The 13330-nt window shown below is 55.3% G+C and overlaps 1 protein-coding gene across 1 annotated transcript in view; it reads left to right on the plus strand.

The window, feature by feature from the left end:
• Positions 1-1198: 1198 nt before the first annotated feature.
• Positions 1199-13330, plus strand: part of LOC121274034 (scavenger receptor cysteine-rich type 1 protein M130-like) — a 743215-nt gene continuing 731083 nt past the window's right edge. The window contains exon 1 of the mRNA XM_041181166.1: positions 1199-1310. The gene's annotated coding sequence lies outside the window, so the exon portion shown is untranslated. The remainder of the gene's footprint in view (positions 1311-13330) is intronic.

Below are 13330 nucleotides of genomic sequence, written 5' to 3' on the forward strand. Positions count from 1 at the left end.
GGGGTGATGTCAGGAAGCACTTCTTCACACAAAGTGTGGGGGGGTAGAAATCTGGAACTCTCTCCCCCAGAAAAAGCTGTCGAGACTGGGAGGGGTCAATTGTAAATTTCAAAACTGAGATTGGGAGATTTCTGTTGGGGAAAGGGTTTCAGGGTGAACAAAGCCAGGGGGGTGGGGGGGGTAAATGAAGTTAAGATACAGATCAGCCAAGATCTAATTGAATAACAGAGCATGCTCAAGGGCTGAATGGGTCTCCTTCTGTTCTTATGTAACAGGCTCGAGGGGCTGAATGGTCCTCCTCCTGTTCCTGTGTAACAGGATCGAGGGAGCTGAATGGCCTCCTCCTGTTCCTGTGTAACAAGCTTGAGGGGCTGAATGGCCTCCTCCTGTTCCTGTGTAACAGGCTCGAGGGGGCTGAATGGTCCTCCTCCTGTTCATGCGTAACAGGCTCGAGGGGGCTGAATGGTCCTCCTCCTGTTCCTGTGTAACAGGCTCGAGGGGGCTGAATGGGCCTCCTCCTGTTCCTGTGTAACAGGGCTCGAGGGGGCTGAATGGGCCTCCTCCTGTTCCTGTGTAACAGGGCTCGAGGGGGCTGAATGGGCCTCCTCCTGTTCCTGTGTAACAGGGCTCGAGGGGGCTGAATGGGCCTCCTCCTGTTCCTGTGTAACAGGGCTCGAGGGGGCTGAATGGGCCTCCTCCTGTTCCTGTGTAACAGGCTCGAGGGGGCTGAATGGACCTCCTCCTGTTCCTGTGTAACAGGCTCGAGGGGGCTGAATGGACCTCCTCCTGTCCCTGTGTAACAGGGCTCGAGGGGGCTGAATGGTTCTCCTCCTGTTCCTGTGTTTCCAAGGCCATGCTATCTCCCTCGCCCCTGTGTGTGGGGTGGGTGCAGGGGGAGGTGGGGTGGGGTGGTGGGGGAGGGGGCCGGAGGGAGGGGGGTGGGTAGCAGGCGAGCGGTGCTCCAGATGTGGTCTAACCAGCGACCTGCGTCACCGGCTGCATCTGTCGGCTCGACGTGTTGCAGCTGTGCTGGAGGAAGCTGAGATCCTCCCACCCTACCACCCCCCCACCACCCCCACAACCCCCCCACCCCCCACCCAGAGGGGGGGGCGGGGGAGCTGGCGAGATAGTGATCACGCCCCTGCTGCTTCCACCCCGACTCACTACCTGTGTGTCACAGTCGCACGTGGATCGGAGTACAGGCAGGGCCGATCGCCGAGCGACCCTCGTCAGGCTCGCTTCCCTGCCGACAACTTGCCGAACTCCTTCCGGCTGCCCGAAAGCTCCTCCTCCAGTTGCCGCCGATCAAGGTGGGGGGTGGGGGGGGTTGGTGGCGGGGGGTGGTGGTGGGTGGGGGTGGGGTGGGGGGTCGCTTAAATCGACGCCCGCTTCCTCCTCGTCCTCGGTCAGAAAAAGACTCCCCGCGGACCTGGGCCTCGCTGGCAAGCTTTCGGCGCCCATTCCGCGTCCCCGATCGACCCCTCTCGGGAGAAGGCGGCAGCCTCGGCTGGTGGGGGCTGGTGGGGATCCGGCCCCCCCACCCCCCCACACCCAAACCTTGGGAGCACCGCGCCTGGCACCGCCCCTTGAACCTCCTCGCCGGAGACCCACGTCGCAGGGCGGGCTCTGGCCCTCACTCGGAGCGCGGGGTTGCTGGAGTCACGCAGAGCGGGTAAGGAGCTTAGGTTTACTCTTCCCCTCCAACCAACCACCCACCCACCCTCCCCCCCCCACCGCCCGGCAACAAAACCTTCGCCGTTCCTGGGGTAGGGGGTGGGTTGGGGTGGTGGTGGGTTGCTGGGGGCGGGGGGGGGAATGCAGGGGGAGGTGGGGGTATCTCCTTTACGGACAACCTTCTCGGCCCCTCTCCGTGTTTCGTAGGCCCAGTCTCAGGACCGATGGCCTCACCGTTGAGTCAGTGCTCGAAGGCAGAGGCAGAGAACCCTCAACTCTCTTGTCTCATCTTCGGCCCCTGCCCTCCGACAGCCCGTCTTTCAGGTATTAGACCGGAGATAAGCATTGGAACTGCGGAGATGGTGGCCTTGGTTGGGGGAGGTGGTGAGGGTGGGGTTGGTTTTGGAGATCTTCAGAGAGATTTTTATCAAATACATCGCCTCCTTCATCAATTTATCTTCCCCCCTTCCCCTCGTGTTGACATTTGCTACAGACAATCGCTCGTTCGCTTCAGCTCCCCAGGGTGGTTAAAAGACCCTGCCCGTCTCTCTCGAAATGCCTATAGCCGACCCTCTTGGTAACCAACCTCCCGATCGCCATCGTCCTCCCTCGGAGCGGAGCAGGTCAAGGGGGGTGGGGGGGGGAGATTGAATCGGGGGCGTTCAACATCGCGAGGGGGGTTTGGATAAGAGTCGATGAGGAGAAAGTGTCTCCGGCGGCTGGAGGGTCGGTAACCAGAGGGGACACAGGTTGAAGAGAATCGGGGAAAAGGACCAGAGGGGGGGAGATGAGGAGGATTATTTTTTGACCCAGCGAGTTGTTGTGATCTGGAAGGCGCTGCCTGAAAGGGGGGGTGGAAGCAGATTCAATAGGAACTTTCAAAAAAAAGCGGGGGGGGAATTGGAGAAATACTCGAAGGGGGATTATTTACAGGTCTGTTGGAGGAAGGAGCGGGGGAGGTGGAGGGGGAGGGATTGGGGGACTCATTGTGGGTAGTTGAGGTCTTCCAAAGGGTCAGCACAGGCACGATAGACCGAGTGGCCCTTCCCCTCCACCTCCGCCCCCACCCACCCCACCCCACCCCCGCCTCGGGGCCGCACAGCACGGTTTGGCCAATTTGGTGGAGCCGAACTCTTTCCGGGAAGGATTCCGGGTTTGGCGCGGAGAAGTTGGGTTGTGTCTGTCGGAGCCTCCCACCTCGCCGGGGGAGGTGTTGAGAGAGGTTGGGGGGGTGGGGGGGTGGGGGGTGGAAAAAGGGTGAAAGGGTTGCATTTCTGTAGCGCCTTTCACAGCCTCCCACCACCCCACCCCCCACCCTGGCCATCTCTCCAACCCCAGGATGTCCCAACATGTCATTTACAAAATCCAAAATGCAACTGGACCAGGGACAAGGGATTGGCTCCCCACGGGCAGGTTCTGGGATTGGCCCTGGGAGGGAGGTGGGGGAGGTGGGGGAGGTGGGGGTTGGGAGGGGGGGTGGGTAGGATTTTTTTTGCCCTTCCATTTCTTTTTTAGCGCACCCGTCAATAGATCGTTTGCCCGCCGAGGGCCCCTATCTTCATCCAGCCGCGCAGTGAGCTTAGACGGGGAAAGTTGAGCTGCTCTCTCTCTCTCTCTCTCTCTCTCTCTCTCTTTCTCTCTCTCTAGCGGCGCCAGTCGAATGCAGGCAAGGTCCACCTCAAGTCAAGGCTGCCTCAGCCGACGCGGCCTGAATGGTCGGCCAAGAGCGGCAGGGAAAGCCCCCGCTCGGCCGAGCGTTCCAGACGGGCTTGGAACGCGGAGGCCATTCAGCCCCTCTCCAGCCCTTCGTCCATGACATCGCGGCTGACCTGTGACCTAACTCCACACACACACACACACACACACACACACATACACACACACACACACACACACACACACACACAAACCCCTACCCACCGCCCCCCCACCCCCCCGCCTTTACCCCCAAACCCACCTCAAAACGATTATTTTCCCCCCTATTTGTTCGTGGGGAATGTGGGCGTCGCTGGCCGGGACAGCACCTATTGCCCACCCCTGACTGCTCCCTTCAGAAGGCACTGAGGAGCTGCCCTCTTGAACCCACCGTGGTCTTGACCGATTGCCCGCGTTCAAATTTCTCCCACCCCTTACCCCTTTCTGCGTGGGAGTGTCCCCCCCCCCCCCCCACCCACCACTAATTTCACCCCTGAAAGGGCTGCCGCTCATTTTTTAGACTCTGCCCCTCCCCCATACCCCCCCCACCCCCCACCGAGCCCTCGACTCCCCTCCACCGGCGGGGGGGGTTGGGGGGGACACTTCCTCCCTGCCGACCCTTACCTGCTCCCCCCCTTGAATATCTTCGAAGCTTTGATCGAATCCCCCACCCCCTGGGACCCCTGACCTCTGACCTTAGCCTCGCACGTTTCGAGGGGCTCTGCAGACGTATAAAACCCCTCTCGGAGAATTTGGGGGGTGGGGAGGGGGAAGGGGAGGGAGGAGGGGGAGGGATGGGTGGGAAGGGGGGGGCGAGCATCACCATCGCTGGGGCAAGGGGGTCGGCCATTTTGGGTGTAGACGAGGAGGAATGTCCTCACTCGGAGGGTTGTGAATCTTGGGGATTCTCTACCACCCCCCACACCCTCCCCCCCACCACCCCCCACCCCCACCCCCACCCCCACCCCCTGGGGAAGCTGTGGGTGTCCGTCGTCTGGTATATTCAAGACCACACTGGGGGCACTGTGCACAGTTCCGGTCTCCATATCCCTTGGTTAGACCACACTGGGAGCACTGTGCACAGTTCCAGTCTCCGTATCCCTGGGTTAGACCACACTGGGAGCACTGTGCACAGTTCCGGTCTCCGTATCCCTTGGTTAGACCACACTGGGAGCACTGTGCACAGTTCCACTCTCCATATCCCTTGGTTAGACCACACTGGGAGCACTGTGCACAGTTCCGGTCTCCATATCCCTTGGTTAGACCACACTGGGAGCACTGTGTACAGTTCTGGTCTCCATATCCCTTGGTTAGACCACACTGGGAGCACTGTGCACAGTTCCAGTCTCCATATCCCTTGGTTAGACCACACTGGGAGCACTGTGCACAGTTCCGGTCTCCATATCCCTTGGTTAGACCACACTGGGAGCACTGTGTACAGTTCTGGTCTCCATATCCCTTGGTTAGACCACACTGGGAGCACTGTGCACAGTTCCACTCTCCATATCCCTTGGTTAGACCATACTGGGAGCACTGTGCACAGTTCCACTCTCCATATCCCTTGGTTAGATCACACTGGGAGCACTGTGCACAGTTCCGGTCTTCATATCCCTTGGTTAGACCACACTGGGAGCACTGTGCACAGTTCCAGTCTCCATATCCCTTGGTTAGACCACACTGGGAGCGCTGTGCGCAGTTCCGGTCTCCATATCCCTTGGTTAGACCACACTGGGAGCACTGTGCACAGTTCCGGTCTCCATATCCCTTGGTTAGACCACACTGGGAGCACTGTGCACAGTTCTGGTCTCCATATCCCTTGGTTAGACCACACTGGGAGCACTGTGCACAGTTCCACTCTCCATATCCCTTGGTTAGACCACACTGGGAGCACTGTGCACAGTTCCGGTCTCCATATCCCTTGGTTAGACCACACTGGGAGCACTGTGTACAGTTCTGGTCTCCATATCCCTTGGTTAGACCACACTGGGAGCACTGTGCACAGTTCCACTCTCCATATCCCTTGGTTAGACCATACTGGGAGCACTGTGCACAGTTCCACTCTCCATATCCCTTGGTTAGATCACACTGGGAGCACTGTGCACAGTTCCGGTCTTCATATCCCTTGGTTAGACCACACTGGGAGCACTGTGCACAGTTCCAGTCTCCATATCCCTTGGTTAGACCACACTGGGAGCGCTGTGCGCAGTTCCGGTCTCCATATCCCTTGGTTAGACCACACTGGGAGCACTGTGCACAGTTCCGGTCTCCATATACCGAGGCTGATGGGTTGTTGGGCGGGAAGGGGGAGTTGAGGTAGGAGACCAGTCACGATAGTGTTGACATTTGGGGGGGGGTGTGGAGATCAGGCTCGAGGGGCAGAATGGCCAACTCCCGCTCCTGTTTCTGACCACGTTAAGTTAGGAAAACCTCCTCTTGTGAAATTAAGACCAACACCTTTAATGCAGAAGGGGGGAACGATTGAGAGTCAAGGGAAATGGTTTCGCGGTAAGCGTTTGGGGTTCATTAGTGTCTGCCGCTGCTGACATCACAGTCCTTGAGGTTTCAACATTAAAAGCAGCGAGAAGCCTTTCCGGACACGAGTTTGAGCTCATTTGAAACTGCTGCACTTTACTGGAGGGTGCACAGCAACCGGCCTGGTTAGTTAGCACTTCAAAGGCCTAAGCCTGCCTGACAGCCTGCTCACCTTATCCAGCCCGGACCAGTCTCACAGCCTCCACAAGCCAGTAACGAACCTGATAAAGATACTCAAGGTGAGAGGCACTTCGTTTCCCCATTCCATTACTGCCAACGCATCACAGGCGCCAGCGACACGGAGGTTACTAAGGACACGAAAGAGAGCCAGCTAAGACCTCCTCCCCAGAGGTACTGAATCGTCAAAATGGAGGATTTATGTTAAACTTGCATCGAGCCTCGCTTAGACCACACTGGGAGCACTGTGCACAGTTCCGGTCTCCATATCCCTTGGTTAGATCACACTGGGAGCACTGTGCACAGTTCCAGTCTCCATATCCCTTGGTTAGACCACACTGGGAGCACTGTGCACAGTTCCAGTCTCCATATCCCTTGGTTAGACCACACTGGGAGCACTGTGCACAGTTCCAGTCTCCGTATCCCTTGGTTAGACCACACTGGGAGCACTGCGCACTGTTCCAGTCTCCATATCCCTTGATTAGACCACACCTGGAGTACTGTGCACAGTTCCGGTCCCCATATCCCTTGGTTAGACCACACAGGGAGCACTGTGCACAGGTCCGGTCTCCGTATCCCTTGGTTAGACCACACTGGGAGCACTGTGCACAGTTCCAGTCTCCATATCCCTTGGTTAGACCACACTGGGAGCAATGTGCACAGTTCCGGTCTCCATATCCCTTGGTTAGACCACACTGGTAGCAGTGTGCACAGTTCCGGTCTCCATATCCCTTGGTTAGACCACACCGGGAGCACTGTGCACAGTTCCGGTCTCCATATACCTTGGTTAGACCACACTGGGAGCACTGTGCACAGTTCCGGTCTCCATATCCCTTGGTTAGACCACACTGGGAGCACTGTGCACAGTTCCGGTCTCCATATCCCTTGGTTAGACCACACTGGGAGCACTGTGCACAGTTCCGGTCTCCATATCCCTTGGTTAGACCACACTGGGAGCACTGTGCACAGTTCCGGTCTCCATATCCCTTGGTTAGACCACACTAGGAGCACTGTGCACAGTTCTGGTCTCTGTATTATGAAAAGGATATTGAGGTGCTGGAGAAGGTGCAAAAAAATTTACTTCAATGATACTAGAACTAAAAGGTTTTTACTATCAGGAACGTCTGAACAGGCTGGGGCTCTTTTCTCTAGAAAAGAGAAGGCTGAGAGGGTGACCTGATTGAGGTCTTTAAACTGTTGAAAGGGTTTCGATGGGGTAGACATAGAGAAGATGTTTCCACTTGTCGGAGTGAGACCACAGCCAGGGACCATCGATATGAGATCATCACCAATAAACCCAATGGGGGAATTCAGGAGAAACCTCTTTACCCAGAGAGTGGGGGAGAATGTGGGACTCACTCCCACAGGGAGTGGTCGAGGTGAATAGCGTCGATTGTGTTTAAGGGGGAAGCTGGATAAACACGTGAGGGGGAGAGAAAGGAACAGAAGGATATGGGAATGGGGTGGGATGGAGAGTAGGGGGGGCGGTGGGAGGAGGCTGGTGTGGAGCAGGTTAAACACAGCACGGAGCAGACGGGCTGAACGGCCTCTTGCTGTGCTGGTGACACTCTGTGAAAAGGTCTTTACAGCCTCGGGTGACACCTCCCCCTTTAGGTTTGAGCTATTTCTTCAGACCTCGATCCCCTTTCTCGCCTAGGGTTGAGCCCGATGCCTTTCAAGTGACGCTTTGTTGATGTAATGTTGAGATGTGCTGGCGTTTCAGGCGAAACCCGAAAGCAAATGATTTTCTGTTTTCAACCAGCCTGAAGTAAGCCAACTGCCGGCTGGAACGGACGGCTTGTTTCATTTCAAACCCACAGCCCCTTTTCGTCAAATGTCATTTTCCAGATATTAACGGAGTCATTCCAGGGGCATCCGGCCCATCGACTCCGTGCTGTCCCTCTGCGGAGCAATCCGCTCAGTCCCATTCCTCCCACTCCATCCCCACCGTGTCCCCTGCGATTTTGTTTCCCCTCAAGCGTCCGTCCAATTTCCTCTTGAAATCGTTCACCGCCTCCGCTCCCACCCTCCTCGCGGGCAGCGAGCTCCAGCTCATCACCGCTCGCTGGGTAAAAAAAGTTCCTCCTCCCCTGCCCACAAGATGCAATCTGTTTCCCCCCCCCCCAGACCTTGTACCATCAGCTCATGGCAACAGCTTCTCTTTGTCTCCCTGATCTTTATACCTCCTTCCATGGGATGGGGGCCTCTCTCTGTTCAGGCCTCCCTTTGTTGCCCATCCCCCAAGTGCCCCCTTGAGCTGCGTCTCTTGCCCGGTCATTTCAGGAGCGGTTAAGGGGCAGCCACGCATGGGCCGCGTGGGGTCTGGAGTCACGTGTCGGCCAGACCGAGTAAGGACGGGCGGACTTCCCTCCCTCAAGGGACGTTACCGAGCCGGATGGGGCTTTTGCAACAATCGGTGGATAGTTTCACGGTCACCGTCTCCCTGACTCGCTCTCAGTTCCAGGTTTTATTTAAGCTGAATTTAAATTCCACCGGCCGAAGGGGTGGGATCTGAACCCGGGTCCCACAGGAGAATCAGCCCGGGCCTCTGGGTTATAGTCCAGACATTACCGCCGTCTCCCTTTTTATCTCTGTCTCTCTCTGCCTGTTTCTCTCTCTCTCTCTCTCTCTCTCTCTCTCTCTTTCTCTCTCTATCTCTTTTCTCCTCTCCTGTCTTGCTCTCCCTGTCTCTCTCTCTCTCTCTCTTTCTGTCTCTCTTTCTCTTTTTATCTCTATCTCTCTCTCTCTGTCTGCCTGTCTCTCACTCTGTCTCTCTGTCTGCCTGTCTCTCTCTCTTTCTGTCTGCCTGACTCTCTCTGTCTGCCTGTCTCTCTCTGTCTGCCTGTTCCTCTCTCTCTCTGTCTGCAATTCTCTCTCACTGTCTGCCTCTCTCTTTGTCTGCAATTCTCTCTCACTGTCTGCCTCTCTCTCTTTCTGTCTGCCTGTCTCTCTCTCTCTCTGTCTGCCCGTCTCTCTCTCTCTGTCTGCAATTCTCTCTCACTGTCTGCCTCTCTCTCTGTCTGCAATTCTCTCTCACTGTCTGCCTCTCTCTCTTTCTGTCTGCCTGTCTCTCTCTCTCTCTCTGTCTGCCTGTCTCTCTCTCTCTGTCTGCAATTCTCTCTCACTGTCTGCCTCTCTCTCTGTCTGCAATTCTCTCTCACTGTCTGCCTCTCTCTCTTTCTGTCTGCCTGTCTCTCTCTCTCTGTCTGCCCGTCTCTCTCTCTCTGTCTGCAATTCTCTCTCACTGTCTGCCTCTCTCTCTTTCTGTGTCTGTCTGTCTCTCTCTCTCTCTGTCTGCCTGTCTCTCTCTGTCGACCTGTCTCTCTCTCTCTGTTTGCCTGTCTCTCTCTCTCTGTCTGCCTCTCTCTTTCTCTCTGTCTGCCTCTCTCTCTCTCTGTCTGCCTGTCTCTCTCTCTCTCTTTCTGTCTGCCTGTCTCTCTCTGTCGACCTGTCTCTCTCTCTCTGTTTGCCTGTCTCTCTCTCTCTGTCTGCCTCTCTCTTTCTCTCTGTCTGCCTCTCTCTCTCTCTCTGTCTGCCTGTCTCTCTCTCTCTGTCTGCCTGTCTCTCTCTCTCTCTTTCTCTCTGTCTGTCTCTCTCTCTGTCTGCCTCTCTCTCTCTTTCTGTCTGCCTGTCTCTCTCTCTGTCTGCCTCTCTCTCTGTCTGCCTCTCTCTCTCTTTCTGTCTGCCTGTCTCTCTCTCTGTCTGCCTCTCTCTCTGTCTGCCTCTCTCTCTCTCTCTGTCTGCCTCTCTCTTTCTCTCTGTCTGCCTGTCTCTCTCTCTGTCTGCCTGTCTCTCTCTCTCTCTCTTTCTGTCCGCCTGTCTCTCTCTCTGTCTGCCTGTCCCTCTCACTCCCTCTGTCTGCCTGACGCTATTTGTCTGTCTGACTGTCGCTCTCTGTCTGCCTGTCTCTCTCTCTTTCTGTCTGCCTGTCTCTCTCTCTTTCTGTCTGCCTGTCTCTCTCTCTGTCTGCCTGTCTCTCTCTTTGTCTGCCTGTCCCTCTCACTCCTTCTGTCTGCCTGATGCTATTTCTCTGTCTGCCTGTCTCTCTCTCGCTGTTTGTCTCTCTCTCTCTCCCTCTCTGTCTGCCTGTCTCTCTCTCGCTGTTTGCCTCTCTCTCTCTCTCCCTCTCTGTCTGCCTGTCTCTCTCTCGCTGTTTGCCTCTCTCTCTCTCCCTCTCTGTCTGCCTGTCTCTCTCTCGCTGTTCGCCTCTCTCTCTCTCCCTCTCTGTCTGCCTGTCTCTCTCTCGCTGTTTGCCTCTCTCTCTCTCCCTCTCTGTCTGCCTGTCTCTCTCTCGCTGTTTGCCTCTCTCTCTCTCCCTCTCTGTCTGCCTGTCTCCCTCTCGCTGTTTGCCTCTCTCTCTCTCCCTCTCCCTCTTGTTCCATTATCTAAACCTGTCATCATCTTGTAAAGCTCTATATGAAACGTTAACTGACCTCGAATTGAAAAGACAAGTTCTTTCCCAGTGTGTTTCTCTTCCCATTGTTGGCGCTGGGCAGCGTGGGGGGGGGGTTGGTGGTGGAGTCTGGGTGGGGATGGGGGTGGGGGTGGGGGTGGGGATGGGGGAGGGGAGGGTGCCGGTGGGGAGATCGGAGCTGGGTGCGGTAGCGGGTTTGGGTGGGGGGGGGTTGGGGTGGGGTCAGTGATGGGATTGGCGGTGGGAGGGGAGTGGCGTGTGGAAGAAACAGTATTTAGCAAAAGCCTAAGCGAGTTTTCTCTTTCCTGAGTCATGTTTGAAGGGAGGGGGGGTTGGTTGGGGGTGGGGGTGTTGGATTTGCAGGGCTGGTGGGGAACAAGCAGGTGGGGGGAGAGTGGGGGCTAACCCGATAGATCTGTCAAAGAGCCAGCACAGACAAGATGGGCTGAATGGCCTCCTCCTGGCCTGTAAGATTCTATCGATGTAAATCCCCCACGACTGGTAATATATTTGATCAGGTCTCAGTAAAGTTGACACTTAACCCTGTGGTTCTGCATCCTGACCTGATTGATGACTGACTGACAATGTGATCCTTAATAATGTTATCACGGTCCAATATCCCACGGTTATTGCTCATTACTGGCTCACCTTCCTCCTTCAAGGCAGTTTTTGGTCTGTCAGCTAATTTATTACACGGTGCAAGTGCTAAAGTGTTTGGTTTCTATCTGACCGAACACCAGCAATCTCTGATCACTTCGGAAACCAGCATTAACTCCACTGCATCTATTTCTCAAATTCATTCACAGGATGTGGGCTTCGCTGGCTGGGCCCAGCATTTATTGCCCCATCTCTAATTGCCCCTTGAGAAGGTGTTGGGTGAGCTGCCTTCTTGAACCGCTGCAATCCCTGTGGTGTAGGTACACCCACGGTGCTGTTAGGGAGGGAGTTCCAGGATTTTGTCCGTGTGGTGTAGGTACACCCACAGTGCTGTTAGGGAGGGAGTTCCAGGATTTTGTCCCCTGTGGTGTAGGTACACCCACAGTGCTGTTAGGGAGGGAGTTCCAGGATTTTGTCCCCTGTGGTGTAGGTACACCCACAGTGCTGTTAGGGAGGGAGTTCCAGGATTTTGTCCATGTGGTGTAGGTACACCCACAGTGCTGTTAGGGAGGGAGTTCCAGGATTTTGTCCCTGTGATGTAGGTACACCCACAGCGCTGTTAGGGAGGGAGTTCCAGGATTTTGTCGATGTGGTGTAGGTACACCCACAGCGCTGTTAGGGAGGGAGTTCCAGGATTTTGTCCCGTGTGGTGTAGGTACACCCACAGCGCTGTTAGGGAGGGAGTTCCAGGATTTTGTCCATGTGGTGTAGGTACACCCACGGCGCTGTTAGGGAGGGAGTTCCAGGATTTTGTCCATGTGGTGTAGGTACACCCACAGCGCTGTTAGGGAGGGAGTTCCAGGATTTTGTCCCGTGTGGTGTAGGTACACCCACAGCGCTGTTAGGGAGGGAGTTCCAGGATTTTGTCCATGTGGTGTAGGTACACCCACAGTGCTGTTAGGGAGGGAGTTCCAGGATTTTGTCCCGTGTGGTGTAGGTACACCCACAGCGCTGTTAGGGAGGGAGTTCCAGGATTTTGACCCAGCGACAGTGAAGGAACGGCCGATATATTTCCAAGTCAGGATGGTGAGTGACTTGGAGGGGAACTTCCAGGTGGGGGTGTTCCCCATGTGTCTGCTGCCCTTGTCCTTCTAGATGGTAGAGGTCGTGGGTTTGGAAGGTGCTGTCGAAGGAGCCTTGGTGAGTTGCTGCAGTGCATCTTGTAGATGGTACACACACTGCTGCTACTGTGTGTCGGTGGTGGAGGGAGTGAATGTTTGTGGATGGGGTGTCATTCAAGCGGGGCTGCTTTGTCCTGGATGGTCTTGAGCTTCTGTACAGAGCTGTGTGTGTGTCTGTGAGAGAGTGAGAGTGTGTGTGTGTATGTGGATGTGTGTGTTCTGTCAGTGTCTGTCTTTGTCCCTGTGGGAGTCTAGTCAGAGTCCACAGTGTTTAGCTAGGAAGGCAGGGACTAAAGAAGGCGATATGTTCGCACACTCATATACACACACTGTCATGTACTTACACACATACTCACACTAACATGCACACACACACGGTCACTCACTCACATACACGTGCACACACATTCACACACACAAAGACACATACACACACTCACTCACTCAAATACACGTGCACACACATTCACACGCACACAAAGACACATACACACACTCACTCACTCAAATACACGTGCACACACATTCACACGCACACAAAGACACATACACACACTCACATACACACTCACACATACATACTCACACTAACACACACACTCACAAACACACACTCTCACACACACACGCTCACACAGACAAACTCCCTTACTCTCACACACAAACACTCACACACACGCACACTCTCACAGGCACACACACAAACACACACACGCACACAACACACACACTCTCTCACACACACACACATACATGCACAGACACTCACACACTCTCATTCGCTCACATACGCACATTCACACACACATACTCACACACACATACTCACTCACACACACATACTCACTCACACACACATACTCACACACACACACTCACTCACACACACATACTCACACACACACACTCACTCACACACACATACACACACACATACTCACTCACACACACATACTCACTCACACACACATACTCACACACACACACTCACACACACATACTCACACACACACACATACTCACTCACACACACATACTCACACACACACACTCACACACA

The sequence above is a fragment of the Carcharodon carcharias genome (genome assembly GCF_017639515.1).
Source record: "Carcharodon carcharias isolate sCarCar2 chromosome 29 unlocalized genomic scaffold, sCarCar2.pri SUPER_29_unloc_2, whole genome shotgun sequence".
Taxonomy (NCBI): domain Eukaryota; kingdom Metazoa; phylum Chordata; class Chondrichthyes; order Lamniformes; family Lamnidae; genus Carcharodon; species Carcharodon carcharias.